The sequence below is a fragment of the Mus caroli genome, unplaced genomic scaffold, assembly GCF_978045245.1.
Source record: "Mus caroli unplaced genomic scaffold, Mus_caroli_1 scaffold_19, whole genome shotgun sequence".
Lineage (NCBI taxonomy): Eukaryota > Metazoa > Chordata > Mammalia > Rodentia > Muridae > Mus > Mus caroli.
The window spans coordinates 6,765,764-6,792,851 of record NW_028227274.1 but is presented as its reverse complement, the minus strand read 5'-3'; the positions used below and the strand labels follow the sequence as shown (position 1 = coordinate 6,792,851).

Here is a 27,088-nt window from a genome sequence, read left to right as displayed (position 1 = left end):
TCTGGAAAAAGAAAGTTAAAACTTCCTCCAATGATGTATCCTTTCATTTTTCTCTAACTCCCATTTTTGTCCCAGTGCACCATGTTTGTTCTACTCAAAGCCTTTGAAAGCCATGATGGCACCAGGGTAGTGAGCAGTGGAGATCAGAGTAAGAAATGGCAGAATTCAGAGTTAAAGTTCTGATGTGGCCTCAGGTCTCTGCCAGATGCAGGACTCAGGTTTACTTAACTTCTCTGTACCTGTTTTCTCACTGGAAAAACAGTGTTAAAACTATCTATCTCACACAGCGTGCAGAACGAAGAGATGGAAGGCATGAGATGACCTTATAAGTATATAAGCTAAGAAGACCAGACTATAGCATTCCCCAGTCCTGCCAAGGTCAAAGGACAAAAGCCTCGCTATGTTGTATAAATCAGCAGAATACATGAAGGGTAAACATCAACCACAGAAGTACAACAGAGAGGAAAAATCCAAAGGTCCAATGCTCAGCCCCCAAAGTCTATTAAAGTCTTTAAGGAAAAGGGGGCAGGGCATGGTGCAGAGAGAGTGCCTGTTGTGAGTTCCAAGTCACCTAAGACAGAGAGTAAGAAACTGTCCCTGGGGATGGGGGATGGGTGGAGGTGGGTGGAGGTTGGGGGTGGAGTGGGCATGGGTGGGTGGGTTAAAACCACACAAAACTTTGAAGCAGGAGAGCAGGAGAGAGAAGTAGTAGTAGTTCTTTGGCTCTGTATCCAAAGGTGAAATGCATTAAATAATTCTTTGCAGATTGTATAATTTAGCAAATGGCTACTCCCTCAGAGGTGACAAAGAAAAGAGGAGCAGCCCCCACTCATTTGCACAGCATACAATTCTTATCCTCTGCATGTTTTGACATTTTTAACCCTTTTAGCTAGGGATAAGCAATTCTTTTTTTTTATTTATTTAAGTTTTATTGCATTATGATGAGAAAAGAAACATAATTTCAATTTATCTGAATTTGTTAACATTTTAAAACATTTTGAGTAAATAGACTTACATCACATTTTTCTTTCTCTTTTGTACCCCAACTCCTCCTGGAGAGCCCCTCTTCAAAACCTGCAATACCTTTCGTTTTTTATCATATTCTTTAAAATTCATAAACGATTGTCCCAATAAAATGAGTATTACAAAAGTTGTGTGATATAAAACAACAAGCAATTGAAGAGTCTTATGTTGATGTTTGTCTACAGCAATACTGAAAATACATACGTTTTTCTCAATATAAATTTTAAATAACTCCAAATATATTAACTGTATGATATTTTAAAATAATATATCACTATTAGTTTTTTTAATGAACATAAATAGGTAAGTCTTTTTGTTTGTTTGGTTGGTTTGGTTTGGTTTTAGTAGAGCTTAAAATCTTGGCTCTTACTGTGTGGTACAAACACAAAATAAGAACAGATTTTGGACATTGGAGTTCATTGTAATAAGGTTGTACTTGAATGTCCCTCACATCACCAAAGGATTTTACCTCCATAGTAGGTGAGCTAAGAGTTGACTGCTCTGCTCTGCAAAGGAATAAGTTATAGGGACAATTTTTGAATACAGATTTCCTGCTATGGTCAAAGCTATTTGACTTGAATGATTGTCATCATTCTTAGCCTGCACGGAACAGGTTACATTCATTTAAGAAACAGTGTGTGTATTAAGATGGTCTATCCATGAAGTCATTCATCAACTGAGGGATAACCAATTCTTAAAGATAGCAAAGGTCACCCTTGGCAGGATGCCTTTGATATGCAAACTAATCAGCAAAGAGCCAGACCTCTCCATCTGGCCCCTGTGACCCAGGAAGCAACAATATCTCTGCCTTTTCTCATACCACTGTCAGGTACCAGGCAACTACATACCAGACCCACACTTTGGCATTTGTAGCAATCACTTAGACTGGCTAATTCACCACTGCTTTCCCTGCCTTGTATCTCTGCCTTTCTGTTAAAACCACAACTGTGTAAAACTCTATGTATTGTAGAGATAGAGTATTTTCTTAGCTAATTATGAAAACTGAACAATACGGTCACAAGCATAGACTTTAATGCAAAACAAAGTGAACCAGAATCTTTTTGTTTAGTAATAAGAACCAAGGATATTTTATTAATAGCCCATCTTAGTAGAGGGCAGATGGGAAACATAACGAAGGGTATTCACTACTCTCACGAAATGGTTTACTATTTACTGTCAGAAATTAGATAACGAAGCTTTGGAACCTTCAAACAAGGTGCTTCTGTCTTCCTCTGAGGCCAGTGGGCCTTTTAGATCTTCCTCTACAGCTTGCTTTCAGAACATGGTCTTGTAGTTGATGAGACAGATGTGAATGTGAAGGAATTAAAGGAGCCCAGGAGAAAGAGGGATGTGTAATTAGCAGAATTACATAGCTGCCTCTCTGTGCCTTTAATTTAGGAAGGCAGTGACTTCAATCAGCTTCTTCCCATTGTGACACACTGCATCTGCACCTCATGGACACATTTCAAAGAACTCTGCCACCCAGCTTGAGGCTGAGTAGCAAGTTCTTCATTTGGTCAGAGGCTTAAGTGACTCCAATGACGGCTGACTTAAGTCTCATCTAGACATGTCTGCCACTCTACAAATCAACTCCGGGCTGCCATTGAAGCATCTGCAAATGTCTCTAACTCCTTGCTAAGATGAGGAGCCAGAAAAGAGTTCCATGTTTGGGTTTTGTCAGCTGGGTGGAGGTTAAGAGTTTTCAGCACTCCAGCAGGCAGCCTATGGGACAGACTGAGCTGGCTGTCCTAGGTAAACTACAAAGGATACAGTTTCTACACTGTTAACCACTTTCCAACCCAGCCTGGACAACACTGCAGCTCCCTGCACTTCACTTGTGAACTCAAGGCTTTTGTTTCTTTCTTGTTTTTAATTGTGATTATTATTTTAACTACTTATTTTTATGTGTGTGTGTGTTTTGCCTATATGTATGTCTATGCATACATATAGAGTATGTAGTCAGTATCCTAGGAGGCCAGAAGAGAGTGTCAGATCTCTTGGGGCTAGAAGTACATACAGACCCTTGTAGGTGCTGAGACTGAAACCTGGGTCCTTTGGAAGAACAGTTAATGCTCTTAACCATGAAGCTATCGTTTCAGCCCCCACAAGTTTTTTCTGATAATCATGGATTAGTCTAGCCCTACCAGGGGAGCAGGTCAACATGTCAGTGGCCTTTGTGTCAGGTCGTTGGCCTTTGTTCTGTCTACAGATAAATCCATAGGGATAAAGATGACTATTGCTAGAACTATGTTCTTTACCAGAAACAGCTTGGTAGCTCATTTAGGGCAGGTGCTGTTTTGTTGTGTGCATAGGACAGTAGATGTATGCATTGCCATGAGTGTGTGCACATGTGCATGTGGGTATATGAGCATGGTGGGAGTGTGTAGAGGCCAAAGACTGGAGCTGCTATCTCCCTCAATCACTCTCTACCTTGTATTTTGAGACAAGGCCTCTCTGAACCTGGGGCTCATCAATTTGACTAAGTTGGCTGGCACTGAGCTCAGGGATCTATCTGTCTGTCTTTACTTCCAGTGATGAGATTATAGATGCATGCCCTGTCTCTGCAACCGACTTTTACATGGGTACTAGGGAATCAAACTAATGTCCTCATGGTTAAAGTGGTGGGGATAGGGGTGAGAAGCACTTTACTGATTCAGCCATATTCCTATCCCTTAGGACAGGTTCTTATTGTCATCAAAAAAATTTATGTATGTATTTGCTAATTCATTGGGGAATATGTGTGGCACTGTATATATGTACAGTTAATTGTCTCCTTTCACTGTGGGGATCCTGGGGACTGAACTTTCAAATGGGTAGGCTTGGAAACACTCACCTACATTAACTGAGCAATCAGGTTTGTCAGCAATTACCATAGAGTCATTTCTCTGACACTAGGATTGTTTTTTAACTCCAGTCAACTTAACAGCTGCAACCCAGAACTCTTCTTGACTTCTGAGGGCCTCTTCCAGTGCCAGACTCAGTTCCTACTCTCATTCCTATATAAGCCCTCAGTTCAGCTTCCTCCTCCTCATCCATCTCTTAAGCCTCCCAAAGTCAGATGTGTGATTTAATTCTTTACATTCTCTGTAGGCACAGTCACTTAATTTAACACTGTAACACTGAATGCTTTATTAGTTGCCAGGCCACGTGCCAAGAACCAGAGATAAACAATTGTACTTTTTTGTTTTTTCTTAAATCTTTTTTGGTTTTTCAACACAGAGTTTCTCTGTTTAACAGCCCTGGCTGTACTGGAACTCACTATGTAGAGCAAGCTGGCCTGGAACTCACAGAGATCTGGTTGTCTCAGCTTCCTAGTGCTGGGATTAAAGGTGTGCACCACCATGGCCAGCTAACTGCAAATTCTTTATGAGGAATTCAAACAGCGAGAAATAAGTGATGAAAGTACAAAAAAATTCTCCTGACTTTTTCTATTTTATTCTCCTCTCAGAAAATAACTGCTATTAAAAATCTATATTCTTGGATTCTCCATCTGCACCTGGGAGCTAAGGCTGTTCCACAGCCCTCTGCACAGGTCCTGCCAAAAAGAGACCTGTTCTCTCAGGAGTGTTTTTACTCCTGGGCACGGAGGTGAGATAAGCCAAATTCTCTAAAAAAAAAAAAAAACAAACTGTGTAGAACGGTGCTGGCCAGGAGCACATGGGGCGTAAGATCAGTAGAGCAGCTGGGACAGGATCCTTCCTGTGCACCCTCTGCACCCTTGAGCTGAGGATGATCCACCAGGAGAGACTTGTTCTCCTAGGAGTGCTTTTACTCCTGGGCTCGTGGGTGAGATAGCCACTTTCTCTCCAATAACTATCTGGAGCTGGGCAGTGAGGAACACACAGGGAGCAAGAACAGTGAAACATATGGGACAGGATCCTTCCAGTTGCCATTTGGACCCAGAGCTTGGGCTGTTCCAGAGCCCTTTGTACACAAGTTCTGCTAGGAACTTGTCTCCCCGGAATGTTGACACAGGCTTATAGACTCACAGGAGGAAAAAACTCTAGCCAGAGACAACAAGACCAAATAACACCAGAAATAACCAGATGGCAAAAGGCAAATGCAAGAATCTTACAAGCAGAAACCAAGACTACTTGGCACCATCAGAACCCAGTTCTCCCAATACAGCAAGTCTTAGATTCCCCAACACACCGGAAAAGGAAGATGTGGATATAAAACCACATCTCATGATGATGATAGAGGATTTTAAGAAGGACATAAATAACTCCCTTTAAAAAAAAAAAAAAAAAAAAAACAGGAGAACACAGGTAAACAGGTAGAAGCCCTTAAAGAGCTAACACAAAAATCTCTTAAAGAATTATAGGAAAACACAAGCAAACAGGTGAAGGAATTGAACAAAACCATCCAGGATCTAAAAATGGAAGTAGAAACAATAAAGAAATCACAAAGGGAGACAACTCTGGAAATAGAAAACCTAGGAAAAAAGTCAGGAGATATAGGTGCGAGCATCACCAACAGAATACAAGAGATAGAACAGAGAATCTCAAGTGCAGAAGATACCACAGAAAACATTGACACAACAGTCAAAAAAAATGCAGAAAGCTCCTAATCCAAAACATCCAGGAAATCCAGAACACAATGAGAAGAACAAACCTAAGGATAATAGGTATAGAAGAGAGTGAAAATTCTCAACTTAAAGGACCAGTAAATATCTTCAACAAAATAATAGAAGAAAACTTCCCTAACCTAAAGAAAGAGATTCCCAAGAAGATACAAGAAGCTTACAGAACTCCAAATAGATTGGATCAGAAAAGAAATTTCTTCTGTCACATAATAAACAAAACACCAGTGTACAAAACAAAGAAAAAATATTAAAAGTAGAAAGGGAAAAAAGTCAAGTAACATATAAAGGCACACTATTAGAATTATATCAGACTACTTGCCAGAGACTATGAAAGCCAGAAGATCCTGGGAAGAGGTCATGCAGACCCTAAGAGAATACAAATGCCAGCCCAGGCTACTATACCCAGCAAAACTCTTAATTACCATAGATGGAGAAACCAAGGTATTCCATGACAAAAAAACAAATTTATACAATATCTTTTCATAAACCCAGCCCTTCAAAGAATAAAAGATGGGAAACACTAATACAAGGAGGGATACTACACCCTAGAAAAAGTAAGAAAGTAATTTTTTTTTTTTTTTGGTCTTTCTAGACAGGGTTTCTCTGAATATCCCTGGCTGACCTGGAACTCACTTTGTAGACCAGGCTGGCCTCGACCTCAGAAATCTGCCTGCCTCTGCCTCCCAAGTGCTTTGTTAATCTTCTTTTAACAAACCAAAAAGAAGATAACCTCAAAAAGGATAATTCCACCTCTAACAACAAAAATTACAGGAAGTAGCTATCATTTTTTCTTAATATCTGTTAATATCAATAGACTCAATTACCCAATAAAAAAGACATAGACTAACAGATTGGATATGTAAACAGGACCCAACATTTTGCTGCATACAGGAAACCCACCTCAGGGACAAAGACAGACACTAACTTGGAGTAAGAGGCTGGAAAACAATTATCCAAAGAAATGGTCCCAAGAAACAATCTGAAGTAGCCATTCTAATATCAAATAAAATCGACTTTCAACCTAAAGTTATCAAAAAGATAAGGAAGGACACTTCATATTCATTAAAGGAAAAATCTACCAAGAAGAACTCTTTATTTGGAATATCTATAGAGCTGATGCAAGGGCATCCACATTCATAAAAGAAACTTTACTAAAGCTCAAAGCACACATGGCACCACACAAAATAATAGTGGGAGACTTCAATACCACACTCTCATCAATGGACAGATCTTGGAAATAAAAGCCTAAACAGAGACACAGTAAAACTAACAGAAGTTATGAAACAAATAGATTTAATAGATTCCTATAGAACATTTTATCCTACATCCAAAGAATATATCTTCTTCTCAGCACCTCATGGTACCTTTTCCAAAACTGACCATATAATCGGTCATAAAACAGGCCTCAACAGATAGAAGAAGATAAATTAGATATAAATTAGATATAAATTATTAAGATAAATTATAAATAATTTTATAAATGAAATAATCCCATGAATCCTATCAGATCACCATGATGTAAGGCTGGTCTTCAATAAAAACATAAACAATAGAAAGCCCACATGCACATGGAAGCTGAACAACACTCTACTCAAAGATAACTTGGTCAAGGAAGAAATAAAGAAATAAATTAAAGACTTTTTAGAATTTAATGAAAATGAAGACACAGCATACCCAAACTTATAGGACACAATGAAAGCAGCCCTAAGAGGAAAATTCATAGCTTTAAATGCCTCCAAAAAGAAACTGGAGAGAGCATATACTAGCAGCTTGACAGCACATCTGAAAGCTCTAGAACAAAAAGAAGCAAATTCACCCAAAAGGAGTAGATGGCAGGAAATAATCAAATTCAGGGCTTAAATCAACCAAGTGGAAACAAAAAGAACTATACAAGAGTCAACCAAACCAGGAGTTGGTTCTTTGAGAAAACAAACAAAATAGATAAACCCTTAGCCAGACTAGAGGGCACAGAGACAGTATACCAATTAACAAAATCAGAAATGAAAAGGCAGACATAACAACAGAAACTGAGGAAATCCAAAAAAATCATCAGATTTTACTACAAAAATATTCAACCCAACTGGAAAATCTGGATGAAATGGACAATTTTCTAGACAGATACAAGGAATCAGAATTACTCTGATACCTAAACCACACAAAGACTGCATGAGGAAAGAGAACTTCAGACCAATTTCCTTTATGAATATTGATGCAAAAATACTCAATAAAATTCTCAGAAACCAAATTCAGGAACACATCAAAACAATCATTCATCATGATCAAGGAGGCTTCATCCAAGGGATGGTTCAATATATGGAAATCCATCAACTTAATCCACTATATAAACAAACTCAAAGGGAAAAAAAAAACCACATGATCATCTCATTGGATGCTGAGAAAGCATTTGACAAAATCCAACACCGCTTCATGATAAAAGTCTTGGATAGACCAGGAAGTCAAGGTCCATACCTAAACATTGTAAAAGCAATATACAGCAAACCAGTAGCCAACATCAAACTAAATGGAGAGAAACTTGAAGCAATCCCATTAAAATCAGGGACTAGGCAAGGCTGCCCTTTTTCTCCCTACCTACTCAATATGGAACTTGAAGTCCTAGCCAGAGCAATTAGACAACAAAATGAGATTAAAAAGATACAAATTGGAAAGGTAGAAGTGAAAATATCAGTATTTGCAGATGATATGCTAGTATACTTAAGTGACCTCAACAATTCCACCAAAGAAATCCTACAGCTAATAAACAACTTCAGTGAAGTAGCTGGATATAAAATTAACTCAAACAAATCAGTGGTCTTCCTCTACACAAAGGATAAACAGGCTGAGAAAGAAATTAAGGAAACCACATCCTTCACAATAATCACAAATAATATAAAATACCTTGGTGTGACTCTAACTAAGCAAGTGAAAGATCTGTATGACAAGAACTTTCGAATTACAAGTCTCTGAAGAAAGAAATAGAAAAAGATCTCAGAAGATGGAAAGATCTCCCATGCTCATGAATTTGCAGAATTAATATAGTAAAAATGGCCATCTTGCCAAAAACATTCTACAGATTCAAAGCAATCCCCATCAAAATTCCAAATCAATTTTTCATAGAGTTAAAAAGATCAATTGGAAATTCACATGGAATAACAAAAAACCTAGGATAGTGAAAACTATTCTCAACAATAAAAGAACCTCTGGGGAAATCACCATGCCTGACCTCAAACTGTACTACAGAGCAATTGTGATAAAAACTGCATGGTACTGGTACAACGACAAACAGGTAGATCAATGGAATAGAACTGAAGACCCAGTAATGAATCCACACACCTATGGTCACTTGATCTTTGACAAAGGAGCTAAAACCATCCAGTGGAAAAAAGACAGCATTTTCAACAAATGGTGCTGGCACAACTGGTGGTCAGCACTTAGAAGAATGCAAATCAATTCATTCTTAACTCTTTGTACAAAGCTCAAGTTGAAGTGGATCAAGGACATAAAACTAGATACATTGAATCTAATAGAAGTGGAGAAGAGCCTCAAATGGTTGAGCACAGGAGAAAACTTCCTGAACAGAACACCAATGGCTTATGATTTGAGAGCAACAATCACAAATGTGACCTCATAAAATTGAAAAGCCTTTGTAAAGCAAAGGGCATTGTCAATAGGACAAAAAGGCAACCAACAGATTGGGAAAAGATCTTTACCAATCCTACATCCGATAGAGGGCTAATATCCAATATATACAAAGAACTCAAGAAGTTAGACTCCAGAGAACCAAATAATCCTTTTTAAAAATGGAAACAGAGCTAAACAAAGAATTCTCAACTGAGGAATACCGAATGTCTGAGAAGCACCTAAAGAAATGTTCAGGGGCTGGTGAGATGGCTCAGTGGGTAAGAGCACCCAACTGTTCTTCCGAAGGTCCGAAGTTCAAATCCCAGCAACCACATGGTGGCTCACAACCACCTGTAATAAGATCTGATGCCCTCTTCTGGTGCGTCTGAAGACAGCTACATTGTACTTACATTAAATAAATAAATAAATCTAAAAAAAGAAAAGAAAAGAAATGTTCAACATCCTTAGTCATTAGAGAAAAATGCAAATCAAAACAACCCTGAGATTTCACCTCACACCAGTCAGAATGGCTAAGGTCAAAAACCCAGGTGACAACAGATGCTGGTGAGATTGTGGAAAAAGAGGAACACTCCTCCATTGCTTGTAGGATTACAAGCTGGTACAACCACTCTGGAAATCAGTCTGGTGGTTCCTCAGAAAATTGGACATAGTACTACCTGAGGATCCAGCTATACCACTCCTAGCATATACTAGAAGATGCTCCAACATGTAATAAGGACACATACTCCACTATGTTCATAGAAGCCTTATGTATAAGGCTTATGTATAAGCCAGGAGCTGGAAAGAACCCAGATGTCCCCCAACAGAGGAGTGGATACAGAAAATGTGTTACATTTACACAATGGGGTACTACTCAGCTATTAAAAACAATGAATTCATGAAATTCTTAGGCAAATGGATGGAACTAGAAAATATTATCCTGAGTGAAGTAACCCAGTCACAAAAGAACACTCACTGATAAGTGGCTATTAGCCCAGAAGTTCAGAATACCCAAGATACAATTCACAAACCACGTGAAACTCAAGGAGAAAGAAGTCCAAAGTGTGGATACTTTGATTCTTCTTAGCAGGGGGAACAATATACCCATGGAAGGATTTACAGAGACAAAGTGTGGAGCAGAGACTGAAGGAATGACCATCCAGAGACTGCCCCACTTGGGGGATCCATCCCATATACAATCACCAAACTTAGACACTTTTGTGGATGCCAACAAGTGCTTGCTGACAGAAGCCTATTATAGCTGTCTTTGGAGAGGCTCCACCAGTGTCTGACAAATACAGAGGTGGGTGCTTGCAGCCAACTAATGGACTGAGCACAGGTTCTCCCAATGGAGGAGCTAGAGAAAGGACCCAAGGAGCTGAAGGCATTTGCATCTCCATAGGAGGAATAACAATAGGAACCAACCAGTATCCTCAAGAGCTCCCAGAGAGTAAAACTACCAACCAAAGAGTGCATGTGGTGGGACTCATGGCTCCAGTTGCATATGTAACAGATGGTCATTAAGGGGAGGAGAGGCCCTTGGTCCTGTGAAGGCTCTATGCCCCAGTGTAGGGGAATGCCAGGGCCAGGAAGCAGGAGTAGGTGGGTTGATGAGCAGGGGGAGTGGGTAGGGGATAAGGGGTTTTTGGAGGGGAAACCAAGGAAGGAGATAACATTTGAAATTTAAAGAAAATATCTAATAAAAAAAAAAGAGAGAAAAAGTTTAGATTGTATTGTTACATAGAATTCCTTCAAATTTCTAAAAAAAAAAAGTAAATCTCTACTTCTATACTTCAAAAATAATCTTTGTATCTACTTAGAAATAAAAAATATATTTTAAAAAATCTATATTCTTACTGAGTGTCACAGAATATGACTTTAACCCTAGCACTTGGGAGGTAGAGGCAGGCTGATCTCTCTGAGTTCCTAGCCAGCTGCAGCTACTTAGTAAGACCCTGTCTCAAAAATAAAAGTCTATATTTTTTTTTAAAAAAAGTCTATTTTCTACAGCTATTCAAAATATATGTGTGCACACAAAGACTCTCTTTATTACATTCTATATATTCACACATGGAAATGTTGGGTAAGGTGTACACATTTTTAGGTACCCATTGTTAGGTCTCAAGGAAACCTGAGACAAACAGCTGATTGAAGCACCTATTAGCCTATTCAAGAGGTTTCTGCCACCTGGCTCTCCCAGCGTCACAAGTACCTGTGTTGCAGAGTCCTGGTTCCTCTCAACACTTCTCTTCTCACCCTGCCACCATGCCAAACCTCTACAACCCATGAGCTTCCCCTCTCTCCCTTCCCCAGCTTCTTTTCCCCTATGATAACCCAGTCATTTGGGATCTGTGCTCTGTTGGATCACTTTCTGTCCTGATTTTCTCTTGGTCTCTTGGTCCTCTCTTGGTTCTGCTCTTGCTACTCTGCCTCTCCTGCCTCTCCTGCCTTTCCCTCTTCTCTTCTTCCCTCACTCCCCCCACCCCTGCCCCCTCTCTTCTAATGGCCTGGTCTGTTCTGCCAGCCATGTTCATCTGAACCCTTCCAGATGCCTCTGGCTGTTCTCTCCCCCATATCTGCAATAAACAACCTCTTTTTAGCAGTGACTCTTCTAGTACAAACCTTCAGTACTTTGAGAAGCCTGCAGGTGAGCTCTTAGGGAGCTAAACTCATGGCTGTTTCACCCTGGTCAGGGTGGGCCTAATGGGAACGCTGGCTTTGGGTCGTTGCTTTGCCACTTATTTACAACTGACATTACTGGTTCAGGGTGGACAGAACATTGCAGAATCTTCCAGACGTACATAGTCTCTCTTCCTTGGGAGAAATTATTCAGCTAAGAGAGATGAAAAGGCTTCACTGTTGTTGCTGTTGGTTTCTGTCAGTGGTGTGTATATGTGCATGGGAAGAATCCAGAAACTTGTGGGTAGCCGCACTGAGCTACCTGCCCACACATGAAGAGAGTATTCAGAGTCAAGTTTAACACCACCTCTTATAGAAGACTACCTCTTCCTCCATCCAACAGGGATGAAAAAGGAAGGGACTCTGGAATGGTAGGTATTAATAGCTGTCACTAAACCAACATTCAGAACACCGTCTCTTGAAAACTTATTACATAATGTCCCTGATTATTTTTGTATGAAAGAGGAAAAGTCCCATGCAAAATTTCATTGAAGACTTAAACTGTGGCATGACCTACGAGTGACCTTTTTGCAACATACGGCCCAGCCAGCCTGACGGCTCTCCCAAGTCCCACCACCACAGACGCCATGGGTTTGTAGTGGAACTTACATCAACCACAGGCCCATCTCCATGCAGCCCTCTGTTCACTTTAACACTAAGCAGTATATAATTTAGGAAGGGGAAAATTCAGTCATAGTTCTTGCCCCCACACTGCTATGAAATTCCAGTTTTTATGCAGGAAGCCCCATGTTGATCTTGGCGTCCCCGTGGGTTCAAAATCTTGTTTCAATGTTTCAGCATTAGAATGGATTTGAGGTTTTTCCTACATTGTTTTATAAAAGGCTTCTGCCTGATTATTTACAGATGCTGTTTCTGAGAAAGCCGAAAATAGTCTCATTATGAACACTGAAATTTGGGCTCAAGCTTCCCCATTTTATGAAGAGGCCCCAGGGTTGGCCTGCTAAACTGTTGTGACTGAGGTTTCTCCTAATGTTGTGAGCATTGAGATTTCTGTTGACCAGTCAAGGAGTAACTCCTCAATATGCTCCGTCAGAAAATTACTGCTGAACTGTATATGTCAGGTCTGTGCCAGGGGCTGGGGGCAGGGACAAAAAAACAAAACAAAACAAAACAAAAACAAAAAAAACGAGACTCAGTGGCAATGGGTTCACCAAAACCAGAAGGCAGTGTAGGAAATGTTATATCGCATATGAGCAAGGCAAGCTGGAATCACCTCATGGGGTGAGAAGAGGGGGAGGCAGCCAAGCTCCAGCAACCTCACTCCTCTCCACTACCTGACACCTCTATGCATAATAAATTCATAGGTCAAACAAAGTATGGATTTCTTTTTTGAGTCTGAAGTAAGCCTTTGCCTCAGGAGAGGCATGGTCGGTATCTCTCAGGTGAAAAGAGACCTACCCTTGTTTACTCAGGTGAAGAGAGACCTGCCCGTGTTTTTCAACATCTCCAAAGCCTTTTGCAGCACTTTAAGTGTGTAGAGTACAATGCAACCCAGAAAGTCCTACTGTTTCCATAGCTCAAACCCTTCTGCTGTGGCAGACATTCTGTTCCCTGGTGCAGGCCTTGGTGGGAACTGGAGAAGCCCTGTGTCTGATGTACGGCTGCCTTCTTTCCAACCACAGTACAGGCTCTTTCCACCTAGAGTTTATATCCTCACTTATTCTCTCTCTTATTCATATTCTCCCTCGCCTCCCTTTTGGATGCTCAGGGTTGTCTGCTCGAATCAGTCCAAACTCTCCTTATCCTGTCTCAGTGACAAAACCCATAATTGAGCTACAAAAGGATTATGTGACCCAAAGATTTTCCTTCCCAGTTCTTAGGAATTCTCAAACCTCCTTCTTCAAGACAGGTAGGCAACACCAGAGAGACAGCTTTGCTAAGAAAGGTTATGGAGAGTGAAATACAGTCTATACAGGTTTAAGTAGGGACATATGGCCCCTGTAGTCAGTGACATTCCCATGCCTCTCTGGAGCCATCAGGACATGTGGGTTAGCAGTGAACATGAACTTCAGGACTAGCAGTGGGGCCATAAATCACTGAGTTAAAGACTTTTCCATATGATTTACAACTTCCAGTAACTATGGCCTTGTGCATGCATCGAGGAGCTCACCACATCATCTTTTTATTCTATAGGTTCTTGTTCTTAAAGAAAAAATGAGCACAAACCTAAAACAGAGTCACCGTACAGTCACTTCTAGGAGTAGCATTTTTTTTTCATTTTCCAGGGCACTTCCCCATAGATTCTTTTATATAGATGTTATGACTTTTAACACCTAGGCTGATGGCTAAGCAAAGAAAGGGACAAATCTGTCAGCTCACTGTCCAAGGTCACACAGAAAAGAAAAGAAGACCCAATATGGCCTGCCTCATCTCTTCCTTGTATACTGTCACTGCTCTTTGTAAAATACACCTTGGGTGCTGCTATATCATGACTCATACACAGATAGTCCCTGGCTCTCCAGTGGCTCAGCCAGGATTTTTCAGCTTCATGATGGCACCCATCCCATTGTATTATTTTGTATCTGGTTCAGTACCCAATAGATTGCATGAACATCAACATTTTGTTATAGACTGGGCTTTGTGATAGATGATTTCATTCAACTACAGACTTATGTAAGAGTTCTGTGCACATTTAAGGTGGGTGGGGTTTATCAGGTGAATTATATGCATCTTTAATTTATGATAGAACAGCATTGTAAACAGAGGCACATGTACCCATTATTTTATTAGTCCTCAAAATATTCCTAGGAGATAAAGAACTAGCAATAATACAGATTGCTTCAGGGGAGCTGGGAAACATTTCTAATGGCCAGGGTGGTTATGGCATGCTACTGACAGGGAAGCAGCTACTCACTCCCTTTTGTACCCTTCCTGTCCTTATTCTATGGGTCTGTGCACTTGGAAAGTGTTTGAGCTTACAGTTTTGTTAAGTCTTAGCTTACTGAGGACAATGATTCTCCACTACAGATCCATAAATGAACTTTGGTCAGTGTCAGTGGTACTGATTGCTCTATTCTCTTTGGTGTCTATTAAGTAAATTCGTGTCAGCATTCCTGACTGCCTGTATGAATCTGCTTTGGGGTGTTCCTTTGATTGTTGTTAACATCTTACTGATTTCCTGACTAACTAATGTAAAGGATTCATTGATACAAGCTTGTGTGATACTGTCACAACCATGATTTTACCTTTTAAAAGTAACAGCTAGTTATTATCAAAATTATACTAGTATTTAATTGAATACTTAGTATAAAAGCCTTATAAGAGTTTTATATGTGTTTAATTTATTCTTGTAGTCAACAGTCTGTAGATGAGAAAACAGGATTTGGGAATAGCTTATGTCTTACCCAAGGTCCACAATAAGCAAGGGGAAGGATTCCCTCTTTCTCCTTTCTCCTGGAGGCCATTACTATGTTTCCTTGGAGTTTGTCTTAGTCACTATTCTATTGCTGTGAAGAGACTACAATCAAGGTAATACTTATAAAAGAAAGTATTTAACTGGAGGCTTACTTACAGTTTCAAGTCCATCACCATCATGGTGGGGAGCATGGAGGCAAGCATGGTGCTGGAGCAGTAGCTGAGGGCTACATCCTGATCCACAGACAGAGAAAGGACCTGGCATGGGCTTTTGAACACTGAAAGCCCACCCCCAGTGATATACTTCCTCCTAATACTTTTCAAATAGTGCCATTCCTTGAGAACTAAGCAGTAAAATATATGAGCCCGTGTGGGGGGGGCGTTCTTACTCAAACCACCAAGGAGTTTATCATATTAGGTATCAATATGTGCCCTAAGACAGTTGTGGTCCCACCCAAACAATGGTGGGTAGCAGCTTCCTGGTCATATACTGTTGAAGCTGTAACCATCTGCATTTCTAATATTGACTGACATTTCACTGATAGACAACTTGGGGTGCATCCAAAGTCATCTGTCTCTTACCCAGAGTGAGCTAAGGTAAGGATCAGGCAAGAGGTCACAGAAAAATCTCTGTCCTCCAAACTGGGAGACCAGCACTGAAGGTGGGTCCTGAGCAAGTCATTTACTTTCCTGGGTCTTATCTATAAAGTGACAAACATGCAGGGAAGACTAGGATACTCAAGAGGACACACAGAAGAACAAAGTCAGCACTGCTAACAAAGATGATTTCCATTAAGCTAGACGGGCATCATAGGCTATATGGAGAGTCCCCACGTCCTCCATGATCAAACCTGGGCCTTGAGGATGGGAAACACTCAATTATAGTGAGACTAATAATGTGGCAGGAATAGGAAAGCAAGCAAATGAAGGTGGACAGGTTGCACATCTTGCTTATGATATTCAGAGCTGTCCTGTGTAACTTTTCAGATCTAGCACTTCAGAGGCTTTTCATGAGCTGTATAATTCATAAATAATCTTCAGTTGAGCATTGAAATAACTGAGTACAAGCCCATTAACATGAAGACCACTCCCAACTCAATGGCACTTTGAGGTGGTTAGTGTTATCAACTTGACAAGTTAGAATCACCTGAAAGATGGGCCTTTGGGCATGTCTGTGGGGGATTAGTTGAGTTGGGAAGACACACTCACTGTGAGTGGTACCAGTCTCTACCATGGGAGATTCTGAACATTGTTAAGAGTGGAGAATGAACAGATATGCCTCACAATCCTGTTCTCCTATTGGCTGTTGTGGGGCATTAGGAGCATTTCTTTTCTTTTCTTTTTTTTTTTTTTACCTGATTTTTTATTAGGTATTTATTTCATTTGCATTTCCAATGCTATCCCAAAAGTCTCCCACACCTACTCCCACACCCACCCACTCCCACCTCTTGGCCCTGGCGTTCCCCTGTACTGAGGCATATAAAGTTTGCACGACCAATGGGCCTCTCTTTCCACTGATGGCCAACTAGGCCATCTTCTGATACATATGCAGCTAGAGACACGAGCTGGGGGGGGGGGGAATACTGGTTAGTTCATATTGTTGTTCCACCTATAGGATTGCAGATCCCCCCAGCTATAAGGAACATTTCTTGTCTTTTCTAAATCATCTTTGTGTTTTGTTCTGTTAGTGTTTAGTCTTATTGAAATGCTGTGGCTAGAACCCATGACCTCATGTGAGCTTGGCAAGGGCTCTACCTCAAAGCTCTACCCTAGCCCCACCTCTTGTCTAGTCATTTTAAAAACACACAGTTCTCCACATACTGCTATCTGCTCTGTAGAGGTTCAACTTACTCACTCTTGACTGAAAGTCCACCATGGGCTATGCATTCCCTGTTGTAGTCACAGAGAATATAGCAGTGATTACAACAGAAAAACTCGTTCCCATGGAGCAAGTAAATTTTGGTAGTATGGGGAGATAAATAAAACTAAAAGATTAAGTGTTATGTTATAAAATTTAAAATTTGGGGAGAAATCTTAAGTTTAAAACACTGACCACGTCCAGTCAGGTTGCTCAGTGGAGAGAGGTGCACCTAGCAATGATGCTACCCTAGGATCTAAGTTTAACCCTCAGAACCTGGAAGTGGAGAAGACATTCCAGAGTCCTCTGACCCTCACATGCACATTGGGACACATTCCCACACAGGACTGTACATACACAATAATAAAGTAAATATAAAACTCAACAATAACATAAGCAATATGGTCCATGTCTGACTAGAGTAGAGCTAGTATCTAATTAAAGGGCTAGATGAATTCTAAGTTTTAAAAAAACGGGCTAAAATAAAATTAACAACAGTAAGAACTGTAAGAATGGAGGAATTTTTCTTTTTTATACAGCTTTTGTTTTGTTTTGTTTTTAATTTAATTTAATTTTAATTAGGTATTTTCTTCATTTACATTTTCTTTTTTTCCAGATTTTATAAAAGCATTATTTGTATTTTTTAAATTTTTAATATTTTTTATTACGTATTTTCCTCAATTACATTTCCAATGCTATCCCAAAAGTCCCCCATACCCTCCCCCCCACTTCCCTACCCACCCATTCCCAACTTTTTGCCCTGCCATTCCCCTGTACTGGGGCATATAAAGTTTGTGTGTCCAATGGGCCTCTCTTTCCAGTGATGGCCTAGTCATATGACAAACGGGACCTCATGAAACTGCAAAGCTTCTGCAAGGCAAAAGACACCGTCAATAAGACAAAAAACCATCAACAGATTGGGAAAGGATCTTTACCTATCCTAAATCAGATAGGGGACTAATATCCAATATATATATATAAAGAACTCAAGAAGGTGGACTCCAGAAAATCAAATAACCCCATTAAAAAAATGGGGCTCAGAACTGAACAAAGAATTATACAGCTTTTTAAAAACTGGCTTTATTTTTATTTCATGTGTTTTGCCTGTATGTGTGTCTGTATGAGAATGTTACATTCCCTAGAACTATAGTTACAAATGGTTGTAAGCTGCTATGTCAGTGCTGGGAACTGAACCTGGGTCTTCTGGAAGAACACCTAGTGCTCTTAACCACTGAGCCATCTGTCCATCCTTGAAACCTCAGGTCAGTGGTTACTTATTTAGTTAATTTTGAGGCAGGGTTTCTTCATGAAGTCCTGGCTGCCCTTTAACTCTGTAGACCAGGTTGACCTTGAACTCAGAGGTATGTGCCACCACCAACAGACAGGACTTTTTTTTTTAATGATAGAAATTTTGTAACACAATGAAAGGGGAAACAGTACAGCACACAGCTGATGGGGAAAGAGGCTGAGGCCTGTAAATCATGATCTTCTCCGCCACTAACATGGCTACCACACCACATGTACTGTGGCTCACTCAGTCTTAGCTTCCTTACACAATAATTGAAGATAAGATTATAACCCATTTTGCTATAGCTATAACTCCTACTTTGAAAATACAAATTTGTTCCAACACAACTGAAATATTAAAGACGGTTTAAGTGTGTATGAAGTTTGCCTTTCTTCCACAGGAAGCTCACTGAACTGGGGAAGGCTAGAAAACACAAGATGTGCACTCAGGCATCTTAACATCCACCAGCTGTCCGGGGTCAGCAGTGTCAGAGCTACACCCACAGACACCTGCTATTTAAACCAGCCCCCTGACTTCAGGCAGGCCTCCTACCACCCTAGACATTCTCAAAAGCCTCACCACTCTTAGTGCCTATCCCTGGAAGCAATGTTTATTAAGTACTCTATTTACTGTAATGTTTATGCTTTTAAAAAAAATCATTGAGTTGCATAAAACCATGCTATTTTAAAAATGTACATTCATGTATTTGTGTATGGGGGTGGCACATGTACCACATAAGGAGGTCAGAGGACAATCTGCAGGAGATAAAGGTCAAGTCACCAGATTCCATGACAAACGCCTTTACCTGCTAAGCTGTCTCATTGGCCTGTGATAACTTTTTAAGTTATTTCTTTTTTAGTACCTGGCAAAGGTGAAGCTTTGGGGTGCTGTTTCCCCTTACTCTAATTCCCTCCATCAGCCGAAGGTGGTCACTGTGTGAATATGCAACAGTGTGGTGATTTTCAGAAAGACAAGAGGTCTGTTACACCAGGAGCAACGGTCTGGAGATCATTTTCAAATTAACATTCACCTCTGTCTCATCTCACCCTGCTGTTTCTAGATTCAATATTTCCCTTCAATAGCCTTTTAAATGAAATTTCACACACTGAACCATATCAACAGGATGCTGAAAATAAGTCAATGTGGGTTTTTTATTTGTTTTTTTGTTTGTCAATTTTTCTTATAAGGAAAAAAAATGAAGCAAATCACACCATCAAATTGAGTGTGTACTTACAATTTTGATTTCAAAGGTGGTAATTTTTCTAAGTACAATGAAAAAAAGAAGGGATAAGGAGGGTCAGATACCTTGAAAAATCTACATGAAGGTCAACATGAGACCCCAAAACTGCATCATTAAGCGAATCATTTCAGCAGCATATATAATAAGAAAATTCATTAAGCATTCTCTATTTTTTTAACTGATCATAGAGTGCTCAATTCTAGTGATAAACAATGTAGCACAACTCCTACACCTGAGGCTCAGGGAATGTTATGGAAGGTGGTGGATGACTGTAAGAGCCAGAGGGTCACAATGCATGCTGTGAGATAGCGTCTTTCATATATGACAGGAAAGCTATAGCCATAAAAACTCAAAAGTATGGTGGCATATACAAGACCTGCACAACAATACCACCATTTGACATGCCAGTGTGGATGGGGACCAGGGTGGGGGAGTAAATCTTACAGGGTTCTTCCCCAAATGAAGAACTTCAGGCAAAACAGCTGCTGAGAAACAGAGTCAATTTTCAGGGACAAGCTATGACCCCACCCAGGGGTCAGCTCTAAACAAATATATACAAGCAATGATAAATGGACTTATTAGGTTGAATTTACATATATCTGTGTGAGTAGATAGATGATAGATAGATGATAGCTAATGCTATAGACAGATAAATTGATAGACAAGTAGAGAGACAGACATATGTAACATAAATTTAAAAGTAAGAGGTCATGGATTTGAAGGGCGTGGGTGGACACAGGAGGAGCTGCAAGGGGAAAGGGAATGACATCAATGATGTAAATACACATGTAATATCACATGTAAAAGGCCAGAGAGAATCTACACATGTAATATCACAAGTAAAAGGCCAGAGAGAATCTACACATGTAATATCACATGTAAAAGGCCAGAAAGAATCTCTTAAACATGTAAATACACATGTAATATCGCATGTAAAAGGCCAGAGAGAATCTACACATGTAATATCGCACGTAAAAGGCCAGAGAGAATCTACACATGTAACATCACACAAAAAAGGTCAGAGAGAATCTCTAAACAAATCAGCAACAACAACCAAAACATCAAATATGTAAGGCAAGTCTTCCTGTTCCTAGTAACACCACTAAAATGTTTTCCCAAAATCACTAAGCCACTTTCACCTTAAAAAGGAAAAGGGGATTGCTAAAATGTAGAGTTTCTACTGATAATAAGAGATGGTAATAAGAGATGGTAAGGTGATGTTCAAAGGTGATTCAAGGTATCATTTGAAGACACAAAAAGCAAACTCAGCTACATATTGTGCAAAATTACAAGGCTTTTTAATACTGACTGATAATTATCCCAAAGATGAATGCGGCTCACACCCTTTTCTTTTTTTTATGGCAACTCTCTACAACTGGGGCTAATGATTTGTTTTTATAATTAACTATGACTTATGACCCAGCCAGAGTTCATGTTTACCACACCTGCATACCTTCTTAGCAGCCACATCTCGACCATTCTTTTTCTTTAGGTTACTTCCTCAAGAGAGTCCTTCATTAGTATCCCTATCAGCTCTGCCTGTTGCAATCCCTGCCTGTCTGACATAATAGTTGATGTCAAATTCCTTCTAGATATTTGTGGTGATTTGAATGAAAATGGCCCCCATAGACCCATAGAGAGTGGTACTATTAGGAGGTATGGTCTTGCTGGAGTAGCTGTGGCCTTGTTGGAGGAAGTGTGTCTCTGTGGGCTTTGAGATTTCAGATGTTCAAACCAGGCCCACTTGCTCTCCCTGCTGCTTTCAGCTCTGGATATAGAACTCTCAGCTAATTTTCAAGCACCATGTCTGCCTATGTGCCACCATGCTTTTTGCCATGATAACAACAGACTAAACCTCTGAAGTGTAAGCCAGCACAATCAAATGCTTTCCTTTATAAAAGTTGCTGTGGTCATGGTGACTCTTCATAGCAATAGAAACCCTAAGACAATACCCATCTCCATTTATTTTCATTACCAGACTACCATCACACCAGACATTAAAAGCACATATCTGAAGCCCATTCTCACCAACTAAACACACACCAATTACCTTGATCTTACAATATACCCACTTCAACCCAATGACTTTGTAAGGGATTTTTGTTTCTTCCTGTTATTTCCCTGTCACTATCCACATATTCACTTACCGGCTCCATGAGTCACCTACCGGACCTGACTCCAGGCCAACCAATATTCTTACCATTACTCCTCTTGGATGTCAAGCTTCTCACTCTCATCTTTTGTCTCAACTTCTCCAATTTGACTAGCAGCATTGGGGTGTTTATTTTGTATTTACTTTTGATATTACAATTCTCTTCACTTACACTTCTCTTGTAGGATTTCATGTGTACATGTGTGTTAATTTAATATGTATGCAGGTGCACATGTGTGCATGTATGTGTGAGGCTAGAACTCAACTTAGTCATCCTCAAGATGAGATCATTTACTCCTTAAAAAACGATTTATTTGTTTGTATATTTCATGAATATGGGTGCTTTGTCTGCATGCACCTCTGTATAGCAGCAGAGGAGCATAGCAGAATAGGACAGCAAATCTCAATATAGATGGCTGTAAACTGGCATGTGGTTGCTGGGAATTGAACTCAGGACCTCTGAAAGAGTAGCCAATGTTTTTAAACACTGGGCCATCTGTCCAGCATTAAGCATTTACTCATTTGAGACAAGATCTCTCATTGGCTTATAACTTCCAAATTAGGCTAGATTGTTTAGCCAGCAAACCCTAGGGTTTCTCCTGTTTCCATCTCCACAGATCTGTGATTATAAAAAAGGGCTATCAAGCATCGTGTGTGTGGTGTGTGTGTGTGTGTGTGTGTGTGTGTGTGTGTGTGTGTGAATGTTTCTATATGGCTTCTAGGGATTAAACTCAGGTTATTGTAGTTTTGAGACAAGCAATTTACTGACTGAGGTAATCACTCAGCTCTGGATTCCGAGTTTCTTAAAGATTTTAGCACCAAGCCAACTTGAAGCTGGAGAGGTCTAGGAGTTTTCATTGCTCTGTCAGAGGAGGATTCAGGTGACAGCAACTCATACTGGGCAGTTCACAAACATTTGTGATTCTAGCTCTAAGAGATTCAGTGTGTTCTTCTAGCCTCTGTGGTTACACACATACACATGCAAAAACAAATATAAATTTTATAAAAGTCTACTTTCTTGCATATAATGCATGTTCTATTAAGGCCACTAACATAAAATTCTGTTGAACTTAGAAAAAGATGAGAAACAAAATTCTGTGTGTGTGTGTGTGTGTGTGCCCACCGAGGCACACACACACATTCACAGACTTTTTATACATTGGCTTTCTCTGAATATCAAGAGGTAAGTAAAGGAAGCATTCAGAATTTTGCCCACTTCTAAAAAAATCTCAGTACCTTCAACATCTGGATCCTAACATTATATCGACTCTACATCTTGTCAAGACATAAAAAGTGTTGAAAGATAATGAATACTCTTTTTGGTGGGTGGGAGCCTAAAGAATGTCCTGAAAACACATGACAGAAATTTAGAGTGACATCTAGACTCTTCATTTGTATGAAGCAAATGTCACTAATAGTCTGATTATGTTTCTGGCAGCCAGATATTCTTAATAACTATTCACCTCGTCCTTCTGGGCTGTCTCTAGACAGAATTTAAGTTAGAATCCATGACTAATGTATATGGTATGACAGCTAGAAACAAGTAACATCTTGGTCATCAACTCTTGATCATAACACTACTTCTTGGCTAAGTTATTTTGGCTCCATTAAATAGCCCTGCTTAGTGGTTAAAATTCTGTTCTATGTCACCCACGGTATCTAGTAACCTGTAGGGAAAATAAAGCAGATTTGAGACTAGCAGGACAGGTTACACTGATGTGGGAGATAATGAAACTTGGGGGAAACTGCAAGAAGTATACTTTGGTAAGTACACTTAGGCTGAAGGCACAAAGGTGCTATTGTAGCCTGACTCCAGAACATTGATCAGAGTGTAGTATATAGACAATTTAAATTTCCGTCTCTAAGGAACATCAGAGGCAACAGGAAGTGCCAAACCAGTGACAGAGCAAACTTCTACAATGAGAGAGGTATAAAGTTGGATTATTCATATCTGCAAATTGGGAAATTGCCTAAATTTAAGTCATCCCAGGTAAATGGCAGTCTGGATGTTTATTGTTATTAGAATTATTATATGTTTAATATTAAAAGTTGTCAGCAAATGGCTTTGGTTTGAATGTTACTGTTTACTACATATATAATGGAAGAACTATAATATGTATACTGCTAATCAACAGACACACTTTAAAATATTGAAAACATATGCTCAAATAGACTCTCCTCTTCCTGGGTACTAGATAGGGGGTCTTCTTAGGCAGTTATCTGATAATTTAATCGGTAATAAAGGGGAAAAAGTAGATTTCTGAAAACTAAATCCATAAATACAGATTTGGTCTAGATATTACATCTCTGTCAAATTGGTATTTGCAGGTATGTCTAGCCTTCCCAGGAGTCATTTGAACCAAAAGTCACTCTTAAGGATATCCAAGAATACATACTGTCTTCCTTTAGACAGCCATGAAAGGAACTGTGTTGCTCTGTGATAATAGGACATGTGTTCTCCACTCATCCATAACCAGGTGAAGTGTATTGATATGAAGATTCATTTTTTTTACTTCTTTTGAGTATCTCACATGGCAGAGTCACCAACTGACACATGTAACACAAATGTAATAGTAACCTGTCAATTAGTTGACCTTGCCATGAAAAAAGATAAACAGTACCAGATCTATGTTTTTCACACATTCCTAGTTCATTATTTGGGACAAATCTCAAAACAAAATGCTGGAGTTTAAGGGGAGAAGCAACTGACAAAAAGAAAAACTCAGGAGGAAGTGAAAGCTGAAGTGGAGGGAGAGAGTCAACAGATACTGAGAGGAAACCATGGGACAGAGCAGTGTGTCTTGGCCCACATTAGGGCCTCTCTTCTAGAACTCTCTATTTTAGGCAACAGCTCCATTAAATGTTGATGATAGGACAGCAAAGAACCAGACTTAAGTTCCAATCCTGCATTCACTGTACAAGCTGTGAAATACAAAGATAAAGGCCTTCCATCTGAGCCATAGCAGACATGTTCACAGCTGGAAGAGATCACAGATGACTCAAGATAAACTAGCTTCAGGGTGACCACCTGCACACAATCTCCAGTTCTCTGAAAGTCTTCTGCCCAGCTTGGCCTGTCCCCTGACGTAATCTACTTTGTTTTTTGGTTTTTGTTTTTTTTTTAAAGTCTGTTCCTTTAGTCTCTTCTCTCTTCACTTGAAGGCTGATTTTCACTGTGGGGATGTTGAAAATTATTTGAGTATAGTCATCTGTTCTGTGGAAAGCTGGTTGAGGTAACTCCCTTTAGTGTATCTACTATTGCAAGTAGATTAAAAAGGAGAGGAAAGGAACCCAGTGGTACAAAGCTATATTCTGGTGTGCCATGAGTCAACTCCATGAAGCAGCATTTGAATTAAAAGAATAGACATTGGAGAAATAATAGTAACAGCAGCAGCATGCACTATGGCCAGGTACTTTTAAAAAAGTTCAAAGTTCAAAGTGCATCTATTAGTTCACTTAGTAGATTCCATGAGCTGCAAGTTCAAGGACGGAAATGTTCTCTCAACTAATAAAATAGACCCAGGAAACAGAGCTTAAAGCTCTAACCGGTCAACACACAGTACACATATTTCTGAATATACACGTATGTTACATGTACATCATCAATTACAATTCACCTCTAAATTGTATGTCACATTCTGAGTTTTATGAAAGGGGTAAGATGACACATATGCTAGGTTGTCATGTAAAAACTCACATTTAAAAAATTAAAAAAGATTTCTGTCTGTGCCTGGGAGCTGATCCTGTGCCACAATGCTCCATGCCCAAATACTGCCAGGAGAGAGCTGGTCTCCCAGGAGTGCCTCTGAGCATAGGTAAAACCACCACTTCTGCTCAAATTCCTGGCCCAAGAGGGACCCACCCAGAGCCATATGGACACAAGAACTAAGGAACAGCCAGAGACAGGTATATTTTGGTTTCTGTCTGCACCCTGGAGCTGACCCTGTGCCACAGCTCTCCATACCCAAATTCCTCCCCAAGAGAACTGGTCTCCCAAGAGTACTAAAACACCGGGTTGCAGGAGGGACAAGCCACAGTCAGAGACAGAAAGAATAGCTAAAACCAAAGATAACCCGATGTCAAGAGGCAAGGGCAAGAACAAAAGCAAAAGAAACCAAAGCTACGTGGCATTAGGAGAATCCAGTTCTCCCACCACAGCAAGCCCTGGATACCCCCAACACACCAGAAAAGCAAGACTCTGATTTAAAATCTCATCTCATGATGATGATAGAGGACTTTAAGAAGTACATAAATACTCCCTTAAAGAAATGAAGAAGAACACAGGTAAACAGGTAGAAGCCCTAAAAGAGTAAGCACAAAAACAAACAAACAAAACAAAACACCCCTAAAGAATTACAGGAAAACACAACCAAACAGGCGAAGGGTGGAAGAATTGAACATAACCATTCAGGATCTAAAAGTGAAAGTAGAAACAATAAAAAAAAATCACAAAGAGAGACAACCCTGGAGATAGAAAACCTAGGAAAGATGTCAGGAGTTATAGATACGAGCATCACCAATAGAATACAAGAGATAGAAGAGAGAATTTCAGATGCAGAAGATACTATAGAAAACATTGACACAACAAAGAAAATACAAAATGCAAAAAGCTCCTAACCTAAAATATCTAGGAAATCTGGGACACAAATGAGAAGAACTAACCTAAGGACAATAGGGATAGAAGAGAGTGACTATTCCCAATTTAAAGGGCCAGTAAATATCTTCAACAAAATTATAGAAGAAAACTTCCCTAACCTAAAGAAAGAGATGCCCATGAACATACAAGAAGCCTACAGAACTCCAAGTAGACTGGACCAGAAAAGAAATTCCTCCCATCACAGAATGAACCAAACACCAAATGCCTCAAACAAAGAAAGAATATTAAAAGTAGAAAGGAAAAAGGTCAAGTAACATATAAAGGCAGACCTATCAGAATACACCAGATTTCTCACCAGAGACTCTGAAATCTAGAAGACCCTGGGCAGATCTCATACAGATCCTAACAGAACACAAATGCCAGCCCAGGCACCCAGCAAAACTCTAAATTATCATAGGTGGAGAAACTAAGACACTCCATGATAAAACCAATTTTCCACAGTCTTTCTACAAAGACAGCCCTACAAAGGATAACAGGTAGAAAATGCCAATACAAGGGGGGAAACTACACCCTAGAAAAGCAAGAAAGTAATCTTTCAACAACCCAAATGATGATAGCCACACAAACATAAAAATAATATAAAAAAATAACAGGAAGCAACAATCACTATTCC

The 27,088-nt window shown here is 39.8% G+C and overlaps 1 protein-coding gene and 1 pseudogene across 1 annotated transcript in view; one reads left to right on the top strand and one right to left on the bottom strand.

Moving 5' to 3' along the window:
- The window catches only part of Colec12 (collectin subfamily member 12), a 173,831-nt gene that overhangs the window by 101,830 nt on the left and 44,913 nt on the right, over positions 1–27,088 (bottom strand). The window lies entirely within an intron of this gene.
- The window catches only part of LOC110285102 (large ribosomal subunit protein eL24-like), a 38,778-nt pseudogene continuing 28,844 nt past the window's right edge, over positions 17,155–27,088 (top strand).